Genomic DNA, 19,912 nt, shown 5'->3' with positions numbered 1-19,912 from the left:
CCTAGATCAAAATTTAATTATTCCAATCTCTACCCTACTCAGGTTAACAGGATTTAGAAAGGGCTGTAGCAAAGGATCAAAGATTTAATCATTTGAAAATATGACCTTCAACAGACATGTGCAAAGCCTCTGGGCAGTCCTGGGTTAAGCTAGAGCCTCCATTGGCACAGGGAAATTGATGGACAGTGATTGGTAGATGTGAGAACTGAGGGGAGGCAACTTGGATGGTTTCCTTAAAGATCAGGGGGGTATGGAGACTCAGGGGTGGTTGAGGAGTTGATCAGAGTGGTGGCAGTGGACTCTGAGAAGCTTGCTCTGAAGGAAGCTGAAGGTGGGGGCCCCGGAGACTGTTTCTCCATTTTGGTCACGTGAGTAATAGGGACTGATCTCTTTTCTTTGCCCCAGCTATCTAAGGGCTTGGGCCTTTTGGCCCAGCCTAAACAGAAGGGGTATTTAAGCCCTATTCCTTTCTCTCCCTTTTTCTCTCTCTCTATCTCTAATTCCTTTCTTCCTCCTATTGTAATTAAACTCCATAAAAGATTGACTGCAAACTTGAGTTTTCATTTAGGAATTACATAGCTGAATTCCTTGGCGACCTTAATTAATATATATCAGTCTTTTAAAGTGATTCCCTTGTAACATTTCCCACTCTCTCTCTCACTGTCTGCAGTAGAAGGAAAGGAGGGAAAGACCTGAAGGAACTAAGTGTTTTCTTTTTTCAATTTAGGAAACACTATTGACTATTCTTTACTGATTTTATAGACTGTTTTAATTCTTAGAAGACCAAAGCACGACCACGTCTTTCGTTTGGTGTCTGAGTCTTCTAAGGCTCAAGAGTCCTAACTGGGTTCTTGCTGAGACTCAGCCAGCTAGCCTTTGTTATTTTTTTACTTGGAGGCAAAGTTATGAATGATAAAGACAATAGCGTTAGTTTATTTGAAATAGTAAAACTTTGGGTTAGTCCGATCAGGAAGGTTCAGTGTAGTCTGTGGAAACAGGAGAAGCCATTTTCCTTGGAATCCTGAGTGAGTGGGTATGTAATTGGGCCCCAGCTAAAAGAAGGGGAAGTGTCCCGCCAAATTTATCTGTTTGTTTCTCTTTCTCTGGTCCATTTTTATCATTTAATAAATAATTATGACTTAAGATATGCTCTTCAGGAATTTTTAATTATAACAATACATACATAAATGTTCTCACAATTGCACAACTGCTACACTGCTAGCAGACACCTGCTTTGGATAACTTGATATACCCTATTTCTCTTTCACAAGTTTCTTCTATCCAGTGACACTTTTAGAAATTATATCAGCATATTCAGGAGTGGAATATAAAAAGCAAAGGGTCAGAGATCCATTGCCCTTAATGTTGCTATGTTTTGCATATATATTATATATTAATATATATACATTTGCATATACATATACATACATATATCTCTTTATTTTTCATCTTTATTTGCTGATTTCAATTTTTATTCTAAATAATGTGTAATATATTTCCTAGTTTTATTTCATTTATTTATTTATTTTCTCATTTAATTTTAAACCCTAGCCTTCTGTCTTAGAATCAATACTGTGCATTTGTTCTAAGATAGAAGAGCAGTAGGGGCTGGACAACAGGGGATAAGTGACTTGCCCAGGGTCACATGGCTAGGAACTGTATGAGACCAAATTTGAACCTAAGACCTCTTCTCCATAGGCCTGCCTCTCAATCCATTGAGCAACCTAGCATTGTGCACTACCCCCAGCTTTGTTTCATATTCACTTTGTGAAAAACTGAATTTATAATCTACTGATGTATTTTATGACGGAAAATTTCTCATAATATTGTATTATACTTCATACATTTTAGTAAGCATATAGTTTTAATAAAATTTGCCTGTGGTTTCTATATTTCCCTACTTGGCATGTGGTTTTCAGAGAAGACTAGTAGCTCTGGTTTCAGGGCTTCCTGAGTTCTTTTAAGAACTTTTTTTCTTTATGCGTGTCCATCTGCCACCCATTTCTAACTTGTGGCTGAAAGAATCTATAAAATTTGCAGTGATTGCACTCCAGTAAAATATCTCAACAGGTAAGCTAAACTAGGTTGAGGCTAAATGACAGACCTCAAAATTGTTGAAGACTTAGGAAGATGTCTATCTGAGGTACACGAAGACTTCTCTTACCCAAAGGGGAAATTATAACATTTTGTTGAAATGGCCATGAAGGTGGCTCTGTGGAATACTAAGAACTTGATTATGTATCAAAGAAATCAAGGTCATCCACTGCATCCAAAGCCATCACCAGTCGTCTTGACTTTTTTTTTTTCTTGCTACAATAATTTGATGTCTCTGGAAGAGAGAGGCTGTGAACCTTGTTTAACTCTGCCTCACTGCAATCTAATTCATGTGTGAGTCAAAAGACATCACCAGTGATATCATTTTGGTCCCCTTTGAATATGAAAGACAAAAACCAAAGAATCAAAATTGCAAGGAAGCCCAATATCTGTAGATTCAGTATTTTTTAGGCTGCTTAGATTAGAGATCATTTTATCTCTTTACTCTGATAATTGATAGATACTGATTAAACTGAGTGAATTATTGCAATCAGTAATATATAGTTTTTTAGTGAATTTTGACACACTAACCTCAAAAGGTTGCCCATCACTGCCCTAGACAATATAAAATATTTAGGAATCTATCTGTTGAGACAAACCCAGGAATTATATGGACACAAACACAAAACAATTTCCACACAATTAAAACTAGATCTAAATAAATGAAAAAAAACATTACTTGCTTATGGGTAGGATGAGCGGATATAATAAAAATTACAATGCTATCCAAATTAATTTACTTATTCAGAGCCATATCAATCACAATACCAAAGAGCTTTTTTAATGGATTTAGAAAAATTGTAACATTTCATTTGGAAGAACAAAATATTAAGCATATCAAGAAAATTAAAGAAAAATTGTTAAGGATGGGGACCTAATAGTAACAGATCTTAAACTGTACTATAAAGCAATGATCATTAAAACAATATGGTATTGGCTAAGAGACAGGAGACAGGATTATTAGATTTGTCTCTTTGTAAATGAACTCAGCAAAATAGTGTACAATAAAACCAAAGATTCCAGTTTTTGGGACAAGAACCCAGTATTTCACAAAAACTGCTAGGAGTATTGGAAAATAGGATGGGAGAAATTTGATTTAGATCAACATCTCATATGCTATACCAAGATAAATTCAGAATGGGTAAATGATTTAAATATAGGGAATGCAATCATGAATAAATTAGGTAAACTTAGAATAGAGTACCTGTCAAATGTATGGGAAAGGAAAGAATTTAAGATCTAGCAAATGATAGACAGTATTACAAAATATAAAATGAGTAATTTAAATTAAAATAAATTTAAAAGTTATTGTACAAACAAAGTTATTGTAATGCAAGCAAATGGAAGCAACAAATTGGGGAAAAATCTTTATAACAAAAACCTCTGACAAAGGTCTAATTTCTCAAATCCATAAGGAACTAAATTAATTGTACAAAAGATCAAGCAATTCCCCACTTAATAAATGGGTAAGGGACATGAATAGGCAGATTTCAGATAAAGGAATCAAAACTCTCAATAAGCATATGAAAAAGTGTTCTAAATCTCTCATAATTGGGGAAATGCAAATAAAAACTTCTCTGAAGTACTACCCTACACCTAGCAGATTGGTCTATATGACAGCAAAGGAAAGCAATAAATGTTGGAGGTTTTGGGGGGAAATTGGAACACTGATGCATTTCTGGTTGAGTTGGAAATTGATCCAAACTTTCTGGAAGTCAACTTGGAACTATGTTCAAAGGGTTTTTAAAGAATGCTTGCCCTTGGATCCAGACATACCACTGCTGGGTTTGTACCCTAAAGAGATAATAGGGAAAATACTTGTACAAAAATATTTATAGCCACTCTGTTTGTGGTGGCAAAAAAGCGTAAAATGAGTAGGTGCCCTTTGATTGGGGAATGGCTGAACAAATTGTGGTATCTGTTGATGATGGAATACTATTGTGCTGAAAGAATAATGATGAACTAGAGGAATTCCATGTGAACTAGAAAGACCTCCAGGAACTGAAGTGGAGTGAAAGGAGTAGTATCAGGAAAAAGGTGTATACAGAGACTGATACACTGTGGCACAAATGAACATAATGAATTTCTCTACTAGAAGCAATGTAATGATCCAGGACAATGGTGAGGCTAGTTAGGTGACCAATTTGGTTAAGTGTGTATTGCATCTGGGACCTATTAAACCTTCATAAAATCATCTTACTGCCATATTCTCTGGCATACCTTAACTTTTACTAATTTTAACATTAAAAAAAGATATTTAATATATTGGTGATATTAAAAGATAAAATATATTGATGTTATACAACACTATACATATAGTAAATGCATTTCTGAATTTCTAAAGTTTTCCTATGTCACTTGTTGGCCATTATGTGTCATCTACAGTTCCGCAAAAGTTGCAAAAATTCTCACCTAATTTCTTATGGCAATCCTTGACATTGAAACCATGATGACAAAAGTTGTGATGGCGCAGGGACACTTGAATGTCTCTACTCTTTGGGGACTTATTTTTTTAAATTATCTGTGTCCCTAAACTGGCTGTGAACCAATCTACTCTTTTCCAACAGACTTTCAATATATTCTTTGGGGATAGATGAGATTTTTCAATGGGTTGTCTAGGAACCATGGTTTAGAAATTCTTTAACACCTCTAGGATGACAAACTTTGGTTCAAAGGCATTTATATAAGAAAGAGCTGCCTCTGAAAGAAGGTAGTTTAGCCACAACATTCAAGTTGTTACTCTTGAAACCATTCTGTTTGTCACCAGAGATAGAGGGAATTGAGTCCACTTGACAAAGAATCCTTTGAGATTAAAAAAAAATTATGGGATATTTGATAAGGCTTACTGTAGAACTTCACAATTTTTTCAACAACTCTATATTAAATTTTAATGTTCGTTAATGTTTAATAATTTCCAAGGCCAATGAATATTGCAGTACTCCAAGCTCCTGGGAATGTTCCTTTAGTCAGTTTCAGACATTTAAGAGGTGATATTAAGTGAACCGAGGTAAATTGGTGTTTACCTCTAGCCTGTTCTGGCCTTAATTGTATTTTGTCTTATCTTCTGCTAAGTTGTTTTCCCTTAATGTCATCTATAATTCCAAGGCTCTAAGCAATCACTCATCATGAGCACTCTCTACATAATGTATATGATGCTCTTTTGGGTATTTCTTTATGTTGTCAAAGGTAAGATTTAGAATGAATAACAAAAAGTTTTGGGAAATATTTATATATACATGTAGGATTGGTTCAGTCAGTCCCCTTCTAAGTTGTTTGTACCTTCAGACAATTGAACTTATTACTGGGACCTGCCTAAAGAACAGCAAGGGAAAATAAGATTTAACTGAGTCTAAGGAGCTTATTAGATTAGTATTCTTTTGGGTACATAAATGGGGCATTTTTGTCCAGGAGGAAGAAAATCTAGAAGGATAAGAGACTCTGTAATGGAGGGAGGTCACTGCATATTTAAAAGAACTCTTAAACAACATGATAGGTCATGTCAGGGAAAAGGAGAATATTTCATATACTATGAGCATCACACAAATGAAAGCATCAGCTCCTAACTGGAAGTGTAGACTCAAACTCAGAAGACAAGTTAATATTGCTGCACCCAAAGCCTCCAAACAAAATATTAACTTCTTTCAAACCCCATAAGAATTAATGGAGGAGTTAAAAATGATCTTAAAAATAAAATCAGAGAGACAGAAGAAAAATTGGGAAATGAGATGAGAATGATACAGAAAAAAATCATGAAAAAAGACAATAACTTGGTAAAAGAGATATAAGAAAATACTGAAGAAATTAATAGCTTAAACAATGGAATAGGCCAATTGGTAAAAGGACACAAACATCCAAACAAGAGAAGAACTACTTAAAAAGCAGAATTTTCCATGAGGGAAAAGATATATATGCAAAATTGCAGTGAAGTAAAAGCTTTGTGAAATACTAAATTGATTCTTTGGAGAAGGGGAAACAAGCAAAAAAATTAGCTGAAGGAAATAACTCTTTATGAAGGAAGATTGGCCAAATCAAAAAGGAGGCGCATAACTCTATTCCATCTCTACCATACTCTAGTCCTGACTTAAGTGGTTGGGGATTCCATTTCTCCTCCTCATTTACATATTTAATATTTTTTACAATTGACATATATTCAAAGGATATGCATAGGTACTTTCTCAGAAAAAGAAATTAAAATTCTCTATAGTCATATAGGAAAAAATGTTGCAAGTCAATATTGATAAAAAAGGCAAATCTGAGATATCACATCTCATTGCTCATATTGGTTAACATGACCAAAAATGAAACAAATAAATATTGGAAGGAATGAAGAAAAACAGGATTACTGATACATTTTTGGTTGGACTGTGAACTGATGAAACCATCCTAGAGAGAATATAGAACCAGGCTGAAAGGACCATAATACTATGTGCACTGTGGTTCTATGTCCCAGAGATCAGAGATCAGGGAAAAGGACCTACCTCTACCAAAAATAATGAAGAGGATAAGTTCAGAAAAAGCTGGAAACAGTTTCATGTACTGATGTAAAATGAAGTGAGAAGGACCAGCAGAACACTGTATATGATAACAAAAATATTGTATGGTGATCAACTTCAAACTACTGAAATATCATCAGGAAAGAACAGTACCACTTTTACCCCAAGAGACTCATGATAAAGAATGCTATCTTTAACCAATGAAAGAAATGTTGGCCTCTAACTGCAAATCAAATATGGCATTTTTTAATTTAATTCTTTTCACAAGGATTTTCTTATTGTAAATAATATACACATTTTCTTTTATGTAATGAGGAATATAGAAGTATCTATCTAATGGCAGCACAGTTATTACCTATATCAAACAATTTATTGCCTTTTGGAGGAGGGGATTCTGGGAGAGAGAGAATCTGAATAGAAACACATCAGATAACAATTGTCAAAAAAGTTTTACATGAAACTGAAAAAATTTTTAAAGTCAAAAAATGAAATTATTGAAACAAATGTTTAGGGTTAAATTCTATCAATTCTTCAGAATCTAGCATAACTTATCTGTGACATAAACATAAACAAAGATTCTGAAATATTCATGTTTTTCTTTCCACAAGGATGGAGGATATCCAAAATATGTTGCAATGTTGGTTGGGGGGGTCGCCATTTTTTTTTCATTGTCCAAAACAATACATAGCTTCTGGTGTCTGTCAGAGTCAAAAGAGTAAAAAAACCCCAAACAAACAATGATGCATATGTTAGCAAACATAAGCATGAAAGAACAGTGCATCCAGAGTCTGTATAGAAGAATGAGTGTATAAAATAGGGGAGAAATTAAAATACATGGAAGATGTTATGCTTGTTTAAATAAAGGAAAATCCATTAGGAACCTTTGTTTTCTAAGGCAAAAATGAATCTTGGGTATGATTTTTATCATTTGAAGAGATGGAATATCTATATGATAAAACATATTCAAGAATTTTTATAATTTTGTATGGAGGAGAGGCAGTGTTGTTAGAGGGGCCACACTGAAGCCATGAAGACCTGGGTTTAGACAGTTTCAGACATTTAAGAGGTGACATTATTTAGGGGCAGCTGTGTAGCTCAGTGGATTGAAAGCCAGACATAGAAATGTAAGGTCCTAGGTTCAAATCTGCCCTCAGATACTTCCCAGCTATGTGACCCTGGGCAAGTCACTTGACCCCCATTTCTTAGCCCTTACCTCTTCTGCCTTGGTGCCAATACACAGTATTGACTCCAACACAGAAGGTAAGGGTTTTAAAAAAAGAGGTATTATTAGCTGAACCAAGGTAAATAGGGTATTTCCTAGTCTGTTCTTGTCTTATTTGTATTTTATTCTATCTTCTGCTAAGTTGTCCTCCCTTCATGTCTTCTATGATTCTAAGGTTCTAGGTTGTCACTGACCATGAGGACTCTCTACCTGATGTATATGGTGCTTTTTTTGGTATTTCCCTATGCTGTCAAAGGTAAGATTCAGAATGAGAAATGAAAAGGTTTGGGATATATATATCCCAATATATCTCCCAATATATATTCCAATTAATTCAGTCAGCCCTCTCCTACATTGTTTGTAACTAATGACAATTGAACTTATTCCTGGGACCTGCCTAAAGAACAGCAAGGGAAAATATGCTTTTATTGAGTCCAAGGAGCTTATTAGAATAGTATTCATTTAGGAGCATAATAGAGGCAATTGTTTTAGTCAGAAGGAAGAAAAGCAAGAAGAATAAGAGACTTTGAACCAATGGGAGGTCACTCCTTATTTAAAAGAATTCTTAAAAACCATGGGAAGTCAGAACAGCTATTATACCATATGTATCACACAAAGAATGAGAGCATCAGCTCCTAAATTGGAAGGAAGCTAAAATATATTCTAGTAAAAACTCATTCATTTCATAGATGGGAAAAAAGAAAAAAAAAAACTAAGGCCAAAAAGTTTATGTGCTTCTCCTAAGGTCATACTGAAAGTATCAGGCATGAGATGCAAGGTAGAAAGAAAATATTCAGAAGTGCCTTCCTATTATGTTATATTTATATAGAGCGATGGGGAGGGTGTTATTTAACTCTTTATCTACCTAGGCATCACCTGATGGAGTGGCTAAACCATTGCTTTTGGAACAAGAGGATCTGGGCTTGAATCTCACTTTTCCACATTATATCTCCCTAAAGAATTAGCTTATACCAAATCTTGGAGTGATCTAAGATAAATTTATGAAACTCCCTGGACTCCAATTTGTTACTGCACAGTGTAATTTCCAAGGCTGTTGTGTAGATGATGTATTTAGGCCAGAGGTAGGGAATTGTGAGCTGTTATTCATGTATAAGCATTTTAACGGTTCAGTTGGGATTCCAGTAAGTGCTGTGGTTCCCTTCTGTCCACCTAAGGACACACTAATCTCCACTCTGTGTACAATCTTAGCCCTCTTCTACATCTGTGGATTCCAGTGTTTTTGAAATACAATGTTCTATAACTGAGTATTTTGTATTCTGTCCTAGCCAAGCATTTGGAAGAAGGAAAGGAGAATAATAGACCCCAAAAATTTACTCTTAATGGAGATACTGATCTCTATTTCACTTGGTGATAGCATCAGTTCCATGCAGTTATCACCTATCAGTTCATGATTCTCAAATATACTTGTGGCTTAACTTCTCTGATGATCTCTAGTTTTTATTTCATAACCGCCTATTAATGACATCTTGAATTGAGCGTGCAAACTGTATTACTCTTTCCCTCCAAAACCTCTCTATTTTAAATTTTCTTCCTATTCTTAAGGCTCCTTTCTTTGTATCCATGTATTACCATTATTTATTCCAAGTATTACCATCATCTCTGCCTCTTAGCATCACAAATGGTTTACTTTCTAGTATTCATCAACTATCATCTCCTCTACACAATCTGTAGCCAAGGTCTATTGAGTTCAACTTTGAAACATTTCTTCAGTGAATACCTGAAGATAGTGGAGAAGGTGGATGGACCTCACTGATTTCTACCAAATTACCTTCCCCAAAGCCTCAAAACAAATTCTGGAGTAGCATAACCCACAGAAATAAAAGGTGAAGTATTCTTTCAGCTCACAACAACTTAGAAGGCCAGCACAAGGGATTTAGTGAATCTCTGTGAAGATGGAGCACACAGCACAAGGGTGAGCCACACAATAGCAACATATTGTGGGTATAACTGACATAGCAGGGAAGGCTTCTGGAGCTCTCATCCACAGATGATGAGATTCTGACAACTTTTGGGAAGAAGATTACAAGGGTCCTTTTGCTGGTCTGATTGCAAGATTCTTATTACATTGCCCATACACAAAACCAGGTCACATCCCTGAGGAAGAGTTTCATTCTAGCAGAGCACTAGAATATATCAGCACTTTCAGCCACAGGGTATCTATATGCCTTGGTCACAGTTCCAGAGATGAAAAGGGTACTTGAGCTAATTTGTATAAATTAGCAGTGGCCCAGAGAATATTAAACAAATCCCTGCATACATGATACAACCTTGGAAAAACTGAAAGCAGATAGATCCCCACAGCTATCTCTGAAGACATCTGCACAAAGAACTTGAATCTTGGAATAGAGTTCTTTTCACCACAGTTACTGAACCAAACTTTAACCATTTTTTAAAGAAAAGAAAAAAGTAGGAAAATATGCAAACAACAACAACATGAAAAGTTATTTTGGTGACAGTGTAGACCCAAATTCAGAAAATAACAACTTAATCTTGCTGCATCTAAAGCCTCCAAGCAAACTATTAACTTATTTCAAACCCCAAAGGAATTAGTGGAGGAATTAAAAAAAAAGAATATTAAAAATCAAATAAGAGAGGTAGAAGAAAAATTGGGAAATGAAAAGAGAATGATACTGGAAAAATCATGAAAAAAGAGTCAACAATCTGGTAAAAGATGTGTTAGAAAATACTGAAAAATTAATAGTTTAAAAACACAGAATAGGCCAATTGGGAAAAGGGCTCAAAAATCCAAAGAAGAGAATGACTCCTTTATAATCTGAATCTTCCACATGGGAAAAAAAAATATACAAAATGTAGTGAAGTAAAAGCTTTGCGAAAGATAGAATTAATTCTTTGGAAAAAATACAACAGGTACAAAGATTGTCTGAAGAAAAGAAATTTTTATTAAGGAGGATTGGCCAAATCACAAAGGAGGCACATAAGTTCACTTATAAAAATCAAACCTTAAAAATTAGAATTGGACAAGTTGAATCTAAAGAATCCATGAGACATCAAGAAACATTAAAATCCAAAAGAATGAAAACAGAAAAGAACATATGAAACATCTTAATGACCAAAACAACTGGCCTGTAAAATCAATATAGGAGAAATGATTTAAGAATTTTTGGGCTACCTGAAATCCATTATTGAAAAAAAGCTTAGACATCATCTTTCAAGAAATCAAGGAAAACTGCCCTAACATTGTAGAACTAGAAGTCAAGGTAGAAATGGAAAGAATCTACTAATTACCTCCTGAAAGACATCCACAAAGTATAACTCCTAGTAATGTTATAGCCACATTCTCAAACTTCCAGGTCAAGGAGAAAATCTTGGAAGCAGACAAAAAAAATTGAAATATTATGGAGTCACAATTAGGGTAACACAAGAATTTGATATAGAATAGAGAATTAAAGGATTTGAGGGCCTGGAATATATGTTACAGAAGTTAAACAAGCTAGGGTTTCAAACAAGAATCACTTACCAAGTAAAACTGAGCATAATATTTTAGAAAAAATGAATAGGCAATGAAATAGGGAACTTTCAATTATTTCTGATGAAAAGACCAGAGTTGAATGGAAAATTTGACGCTTAAATACAAGACTCAAGAAAAGTATTAAAAGGTAAATAAAAAAGAGAAATCAAAAGATAGGGGATAAGGTTAAACTATTTACAACCCTATGTCAGAAGATGTTTGTTGTAACTCCAAAGAATTTTGTCATTATTAGGGCTGTTAGGAGGAGTATACATAGACAGAGGGTGAAGGTGTAAATTGAATCTGATGTGATGATATGAAAGACAAAATAAAATTAAAGCACGGGAAAGAGGAATCTCTTGGGAGGAAAGGGGAAGGGAAAAATAGAATGGGGTAAGTTATTGAACTAAAAGAGTCATGAAAGAGCCTTCAAATAGATGGGAAGATGTGGGAAGTGCGGTGGAAATCTCATGAACCTTAATCTGATCAGAATGTTCTTAATAAAGGAAGAATATACACTATTATTTTGGTATAGAAAGCTATTTTACCCTATAGGAAAACAGGACAAGAAGAGGTTATAAGATGAGGTGTGGGGCTGACAGAAAATGAGAAAATTGGAGAAGGTGGAGGTCATAAATTAAACCAGTGTAAATAGAATGGAAAATAATAGTAATAATAATAGTATGAAAATTTTTTACAACTTCCTCTAATAAATTTCTCCTTTCTCAAATACATAAAATAATGAATTGATACAAGGCACTCCCCATTTGATAAATGGTCAAAAGAATATGAAAATGCAGTTCTCAAACAAGGTAATTAAAGCTCTCTATCATCATGCAAAAATGCTCTAAATCCCTATTATTTAGGGAAATGTAACTCCCTTCTTTGCTTTATCTCCTGGTTTCTTGTGGCTTCCTTTATGGATCAGATCGAAAAGTCTTTCCTAATCTCTTAATTCTTGTATTTTTTTCTGAAATTATACCATTCAGTTTTCTTATATTCTCTACTCCAACACATATCTTTCAATCCAGTGAAACTCTTTCTTATTGTTCCAAGAAAAAAGACATTCCTTTCCATGATGCTATTGACATTTTCATTGGTTATTTGACATGCTTGCAATAATTTCCTTCCTCTTCTCTACCACTTGTTTCTCTGGCTTCCTTCATGGATCAGCTGAACAGGTCTTTCCTAATTCTTTAATTTTAGTGCCTTTCCTATATTGGTTCTATTCAATTCCTTCTTTAAGAGTCTTTAAGAGTCCATTGACTCAATATAATTGTTTTTCCCCCCTAAATTATCACTTAGTAGATTTCTGTCTCCTGTATTCTTTCACATACAAAGTAAATGTTTGAGCAATTCATATACTCTGCTATCTATGCATCTTTGATCACTTTACCATCTCAACCTAAAAATTAATTGCCTAAAATTATTCTTCTTATCCTTCAAGGCCTACCTCAAGATATCACCTTCTTCAAGAAATTTTTCTTCCCTAATACTTTCTACCATGAGACATTTGTCCCTTACTCTAAAAGTCATTTTGAACAAAAATAATTTTATTTACTATTATCTCACTTCTCTACATATCTTGTCAGATTATATTTTCATTGTCCTCAAAGAATATGTCTTTTTCAGTCATAGTTCCCTAGTATTAAGCATAGTACCTTATACATCAATTAATCAGAAGGTTCTTCCTTAATACCAGGTATTATGACTACAAACATAAGTATTAAACAATCTCAGGAACCTAGATATATATAAAATTATATATGAAATATAAATAAATCACTGGTAATAAGGTTAGAAAATAGCATACTAGATTGAAGGATTAGGATTGGTTGCAACAGTGAGGTCCATGACCTCACTGTTGAAGGAAATTCATGCTTCCAAGAGGTCAAAGTAAGGAAAATGTCCAGTGGGAGATGGTCATTACAAAGGGTCAGAGATGATAAATGGAATCCTATTTTATGAGAAACAAGTTTAAGTGAGCTATAGATGGAATAGTGTGATAAATTATGTAATAAGAGTGGAGAAATACAGTCAGGTTATTAGTTGATTTAAATATCCAGCAGGATAATGTGGATTTGATTCTAGAGGTTATAAGACAGTTATAGCAGTTTACCAAATAGGAAAGATTTAATAAGACCTGAACTACATCAGTGAGATAACTATTCCAATCTCTATTCCAATTTGATTTTCCCATTTCAATAAAAACCCAATAGAAACCATATCATTATCTCAGCACATGCAGACAAAGTCTTAGACAAAACACACCCATTATTTATGAAAACATCAGAAAATATAGCAATAAATAGAGGCTGAAGCAAAGATGTTCATTATCAAGATTACTATTGAATATTATACTTGAAATGACAGCTATACCAATAAGAGCAGATGATTACATGGAAGGAATTAGAATAGTCAATGAGGAAACAAAGTTAGCACTCTTTCTTGATGACAAGATGGTTTACATAGAGAAAAGCGGAGCAGTAACCAAAAGAAGTAACAGAAATGAACATTAGCAATTTTGTAAGATATAAAATAAAGACACACAAATCACCAGCATTACTATATGGCTCCAACAAAGTCCAACAGTTTGAGAAAGAAAAGGAAATTCCATAGGCAATATAAAATACCTTAAAATATCCTTACTAAAATATTCCTTGTAACTATATGAATGCAACTGTAAAACACTCTTCACACAAATATAGTCAGATCTAAACAATTGTAAAAACATTATTTTCTAGTGGATAGGCTAAACCAATACAATAAAATGATCCTGCCCTCATTAATTAATTGTTCATTGAAATAATAATCAATCTACCCGAAAATTATTTTACACAGCTAGAAAAAATTACAAAAAATCTTCTGGAAGTGCAAAATGTCAAGAATGTGAGAGAAATTAATGAAAAGATTTGAAGGAAAGAAGCCCATTGAAAAACAGATCTCAAACTATATTATAAAGGGGCAATTATCAAAATAATCTTGTATTTCTTAAAGAAGAGAGTAGTTTAGATAATTAAACCATAATAGTAAAAAGACCATCGTAACCCATTATTTGATAAACACAAAGATCCAAGCTCTTTGGAAAAGAAATCACCATTTTACACAAACTGCTGGAAAAGTTAGAAAACAATATGGCAGAAATTAGGCAGGGACAAACATCTCTGACAATATAATAAGATATAGTCAAAACTGGTATTAATTCTCAATATAAAGGTGGTATCATAAATAAATTAGATTAACACAGCAGAGTTTAGAGTTAGATTTAATAACCAAACAAGAAATAGAAAACATTACAAAAATGAAATAAGTAATTTTGATTATATGAAATTTACAAAAAGCAGAGAAAAAATAGTGCAACCAATATTAGAAGGGAAATAACAAATTGGGTGTAGGGAAAGTATAGCAAATGTCTCTGACAAAGGTCCCTTCTCTCATACATATAGAAAAATAACTCCAAATTTATAAGCATGCAATGTATTCTCCAATTGACATATAGTTAAGGGTTACAAATAGGCACTTCTTAGATAATGGAAATTAAAGCTATATATTGTAATAAGGAAAAAATGCTCCAAATTAGTATTGATTAAAAATGCAAATTAAAACAACTCCAAGATATCACATCTTACCTCTCATACTTATGGTTAACATGACCAAAAAGGAAACCAATAAATGTTGGAGGAGATGTAGAAAAGCTGGATCACTGATATACAACTGGTGGAACTGTGAACTGACATAACCATTCTAGACAGCAACATGGAACCCAGCTCAAAGGATCATAGAATTATGTGCACTGTGGGTCTATATAGTAAAGATATCAGAGATCAGGGAAAAGGACCAAACACTACCAAAAATGATGAACAGGATGACTTTAAAAAAAGCTGAAAACAGTTTTATGCACTGATGCAAAATGAAGTGAGGACCAGGAAAACATTATATATGATAACAGAAATATTTTATGGTGATCAACTTCACAGTACTGAAATATTGTCAGGATAGGATGGTTCCAAGATTACCCCCAAGGGACTCGTGATGATCTATATAACTAATAAGAGAAATGTTGGTGTTTGACTACAGATGAAATATGACATTTAGCACTTAATTCTGTTCATGAGGATTTTTAAGTTATTTGTCTGATACCTGTCTTCTTTCATGGAATGAGGAATATAGAAATATGTATTGCAGGACAATAATGTCATAATGTATATCAGACAATTTATTGCCTTTTGGAGGTGGGAAGTCTGGGAGAGAGAGAATCTGAATAACAAGATGTCATAAAACAATTGTCAAATTTTCTACATGTAACTAAAAAAAATCTTAAAAGTTAAAAAAATCAAATTAAAAAATCTAAGGCTTATGGCTAAATTCTCTCAATTCTGTTTCAGAGTCCAGTATAAATTCTCTATGGCTGTAAATAAATGTTCTGAAACATTCATGTTCTTTCCACAGGGATGCGGGAACCTGAAAATTATCTTCAATGTGACTTTGTGGGTGGCCATTGTTTCAGTTATTGTCCAAGACCATATGCACCATATGGCTTCTGTGATCGTCCACGTCTTAAATGCTGCAAAAGTTAGCAAACAGAGACAGAAAAGAAGAGTGCATTCAGATTCTGTGGTATAGATGAGTGAGAGTATTAAATAGGGGAGAAGTTGAAATGCATGGAATATGCTATGCTTCTATTAATAAAGGAAAAATTCATTTGGAAACTTGGTTTTCTAAGGCAGAAATAAATCTTGGGTGTGATTTTTATTCATTTTAAGAAATTAAATGTCATGATGGTCTACTTAAAGAATCCTAGAGATTCAACCAAAAAGCTATTTGACATAATGAACAACTTTAGCAAAGTTGCAGGATACAAAATAAACCCGCATAAGTTATCAGCATTTCTATACATCTCCAACACAGCTCAGCAGCAAAAACTAGAAAGAGAAATCCCATTCAAAATCACCTTAGACAAAATAAAATACCTAGGAATCTACCTCCCGAGACAAACACAGGAACTATATGAACACAACTACAAAACACTCTCCACACAACTAAAACTAGACTTGAGCAATTGGAAAAACATTAACTGCTCATGGATAGGACGAGCCAATATAATAAAAATGACCATCCTACCCAAACTCATTTATCTTTTTAGTGCCATACCCATTGAACTCCCAAAATATTTCTATACTGATTTAGAAAAAAACCATAACAAAATTCATCTGGAATAACAAAAGATCAAGGATATCCAGGGAAATAATTTAAAAAAAAAACCCACATATGATAAGGGCCTTGTAGTCCCAGACCTTAAACTATATTACAAAGCAGCAGTCATCAAAACAATTTGGTACTGGCAAAAAGACAGAAAGGAGGATCAGTGGAATAGACTTGGGGCAAGTGACCTCAGCAAGACAATATATGACAAACCCAAAGATCCCAGCTTTTGTGTCAAAAATCCTCTATTAGATAAAAACTGCTGGGAAAATTGGAAGATAGTGTGGGATAAATTAGGTTTGGATCAACACCTCATACCCTACACAAAGATAAATTCAAAATGGGTGAATGACTTGAACATAAAGAAGGAAACTATAAGTAAATTAGGCAAACACAGAATAGTATACATGTCAGACCTTTGGGAAGGAAATGACTTTAAAACCAAGCAAGACATAGAAAGAATCATAAAATGTAAAATAAATCATTTTGACTACATCAAATTAAAAAGCTTTTGTGCAAACAAAACCAATATAACTAAAATCAGAAGGAAAGCAACAAATTTGGAGGCAATCTTCATAAAAACCTCTGACAAAGGTTTAATTACTCAAATTTACAAAGAGTTAAATCAATTGTACAAAAAGCAAGACATTCTCCAATTGATAAATGGGCAAGGGAAATGGATAGGCAGTTCTCAGCCAAAGAAATGAAAACTATTAATAAGCACATGAAAAAGTGTTCTACATCTCTTATAATCAGAGAGATGCAAATCAAAACAACTCTGAGGTATCACCTCACCCTTAGCAGATTGGCTAACATGATAGCTATGGATAGTAATGAATGCTGGAGGGGATGCGGCAAAGTAGGGACACTTTTTCATTGCTGGTGGAGTTGTGAAATGATCCAACCATTCTGGAGGGCAATTTGGAACTATGCATAAAGGGTGATAAAAGACTGTCTGCTGTCTGACCCAGCCAAATCAGGTTGGCAGCAAAAGGGAATGGCATTGGATGTACTTACACAATCAGGGGTAAACTTGTTTAGAATTGTGGAAGGAAGGGGCTGGAGCATTCAAGGGTCAAGCTGGGGAAGTCAGTTGGAGGCTTTAGGGCTGAAGAATTCAGCTCTGAACTCCTGGTCATCTCTAACCTGCTCCCAATCCGTTCTGGTTCCATTCCTGTCATCAACTGAAGTTGCCACCTGATTCCTCTCTACTACTGAATATGAAGAGCTAACCTGAAGGGAGGAAGAAGTTTGAACTGCTTAAGGGAGCCTCTGAGGGGTTTTCTTCTCAGAGGTGAACCAGACCACTTCAACTCTGGATTTCTTGCACTACAAATCTATTCTAACCAACTCTAACCCCTGAGTGGGTTTTAGTTAGGATTAGGCATTTTGGCAAGTGGATCCACGGTTAGAGAGAGCAGTAGTGAGTGGGTTTAGCTTGGCTAAGCAGAGTCTTCACAAGGGAAGACAGAAGGGGATTTCAAGGTAGCCATCTTTAGAGATAAGGATTTCTCCTCAACCTTCCTATCTAATAGCCTTCCCTAACATCTCCCTGAATAAACAACTGTTATTCTAACCCGGAGTCAGATCTATCTCTTTGGCCTTGGTTGAGGGTGATGCCAGCCGTGCTCTCAGCCAGTGGAGAGAACTGCCCTCTCTGGCAAGGTCTGTCAAATCCTAGAAACCTTTACAACATTTATTGCAGGGTCTCTCTTCCACATAATAGTGTTATCCTCCCCACCTGATTGTATTGGCCTAGGGCTGAGAGTGTATCCATCTTTGCTTTCTTCCTCATGTGATAGAAGAATAATCCAGAGACTTTGAAGGACAGAGCCTGGAAGGAATGCAAAGGTTTCCATTCACAATGGGGGGTGGTTGAGAAGGCTTGGAATCTGGAAGGAAGAGAGATTCCAGGGAGATGTAGTTGGTCTCTCTCCATCTTGAGATAGCAAAGGTGATGGTCTGATCAGAGACTGAATCCTGAGCCATAAGAAATCCCTCATTGAATTTAACCCCCCACCCAGTATACCAAGAGGTGTGGCAGAAATCTGAGAAGAATAAGAAACAGCGTAAGAAGGTCTCATACAGCTCCTGGGACACCCTGGGTCTGGACATTGGCTCTGCTGTGACAAGAGACCAGGGGTCACAAAACCTGAACTCTCAGAGACCAGGCTGTGAAGCCTGAGTCTCTCAACATTGGAGGGAGGGAAAGGGAGATTTGAGACAGACACGGATTTCCTTTCCCCTCTTTCCTATAGACCCTAACCTTCAGAAATCTTTCTAATTCATTCCTAACCACAATTGTTAGAATAAAGTTGTCATTTATCCTAAATTGACTTCCTAGTCATAGTGGAAGAGGAAGAGAGCTGCTTTGTCTCTCTTTCTCCAAGAGAAGAGGTTCATCTATAAAACCAGTTATAAGAGGCGAGTAAAGACAGGGTTAGTGGAGATACATATTTGAAGGAGACTAAAGGGGGGAATCCATCTCACCCTCCTTCCACCTTCTGGGCAGATATTATCAACTCTTTCAGCATAATACCCAAACCAACCCTCTAATACACTCATAGGGAGTTACCTTGTGGGATCAGGATATGCAAAATCATGATCAACTATCTCTTTTAATACCACAAGATCTCCCTCCCTTATAACACTTCCACAGTTGGTTTTATATGGACTTTAGAAAAACAATATTCCCATCTGCCCATTCTGCAAGGGAAAGCCTGCATATGTTTTTGGTAGACATTCTTCAATCTCACTGAAGGATTTGAGGTCTGTGGGTTACCATCACTTGATTTTAGTTCATCTGCTGAGATGATTTCACTAGAGTATGGCTGATATGCTTGCCATAGGGACAGTTGGGTGAAAGATGGATGTTGAAAGTGGATGGATGAACATCCTGAAAAACACTTGAAGAGTCCTTCCCAGAAGAGGTGCCAATCTTGTCTGAATATCTTGTACACCTATCAAATCAGGTGGGAAAAGAAAACTATAAAACAAAACCAAAAATCAATTATGAATATCTATACAAATGTTTTTAGCAAAAATTTGGTAAATAGACTATTAAATTTTTTTTCAAATATACTTCAATTGCCATAGCCAAGTAGGACTAATTGAAGTTAGAAGAACAGTTTAACATTATGAAATCAATGAACATATTTTGAATATTTATTAACATTTTAATATTAATTAATATTGATTATTGATAACATTTAATAATGATAAAACAATTTAAGCTACAACTATATGAATATAAGCAAAAGTTCTTTGAATGCAGTATTTATGAATTTTGAAAACAATAAGCATAGGAAGAAATTTTTGTAATACAAAATAAGCATATGCTAATAAATAAAATCTATATCATCTGAATTAGCAAGTACAGACTTAAAATGTGGATCTTCTCTTCTTCTCTGT

General features: G+C 34.8%; 1 long non-coding RNA gene across 1 annotated transcript; it reads left to right on the top strand.

Moving 5' to 3' along the window:
* Positions 1 to 293: 293 nt before the first annotated feature.
* Positions 294 to 15,957, top strand: LOC130453707 (uncharacterized). Its single transcript, XR_008911218.1, has 3 exons — positions 294 to 368; positions 7,985 to 8,065; positions 15,749 to 15,957. It is a non-coding gene; the product is annotated as an uncharacterized LOC130453707 (long non-coding RNA).
* Positions 15,958 to 19,912: the final 3,955 nt, after the last annotated feature.

This window comes from Monodelphis domestica, chromosome 1 (genome assembly GCF_027887165.1).
Source record: "Monodelphis domestica isolate mMonDom1 chromosome 1, mMonDom1.pri, whole genome shotgun sequence".
Classification (NCBI taxonomy): domain Eukaryota; kingdom Metazoa; phylum Chordata; class Mammalia; order Didelphimorphia; family Didelphidae; genus Monodelphis; species Monodelphis domestica.
This window is presented reverse-complemented; position numbering and strand designations above follow the sequence as displayed.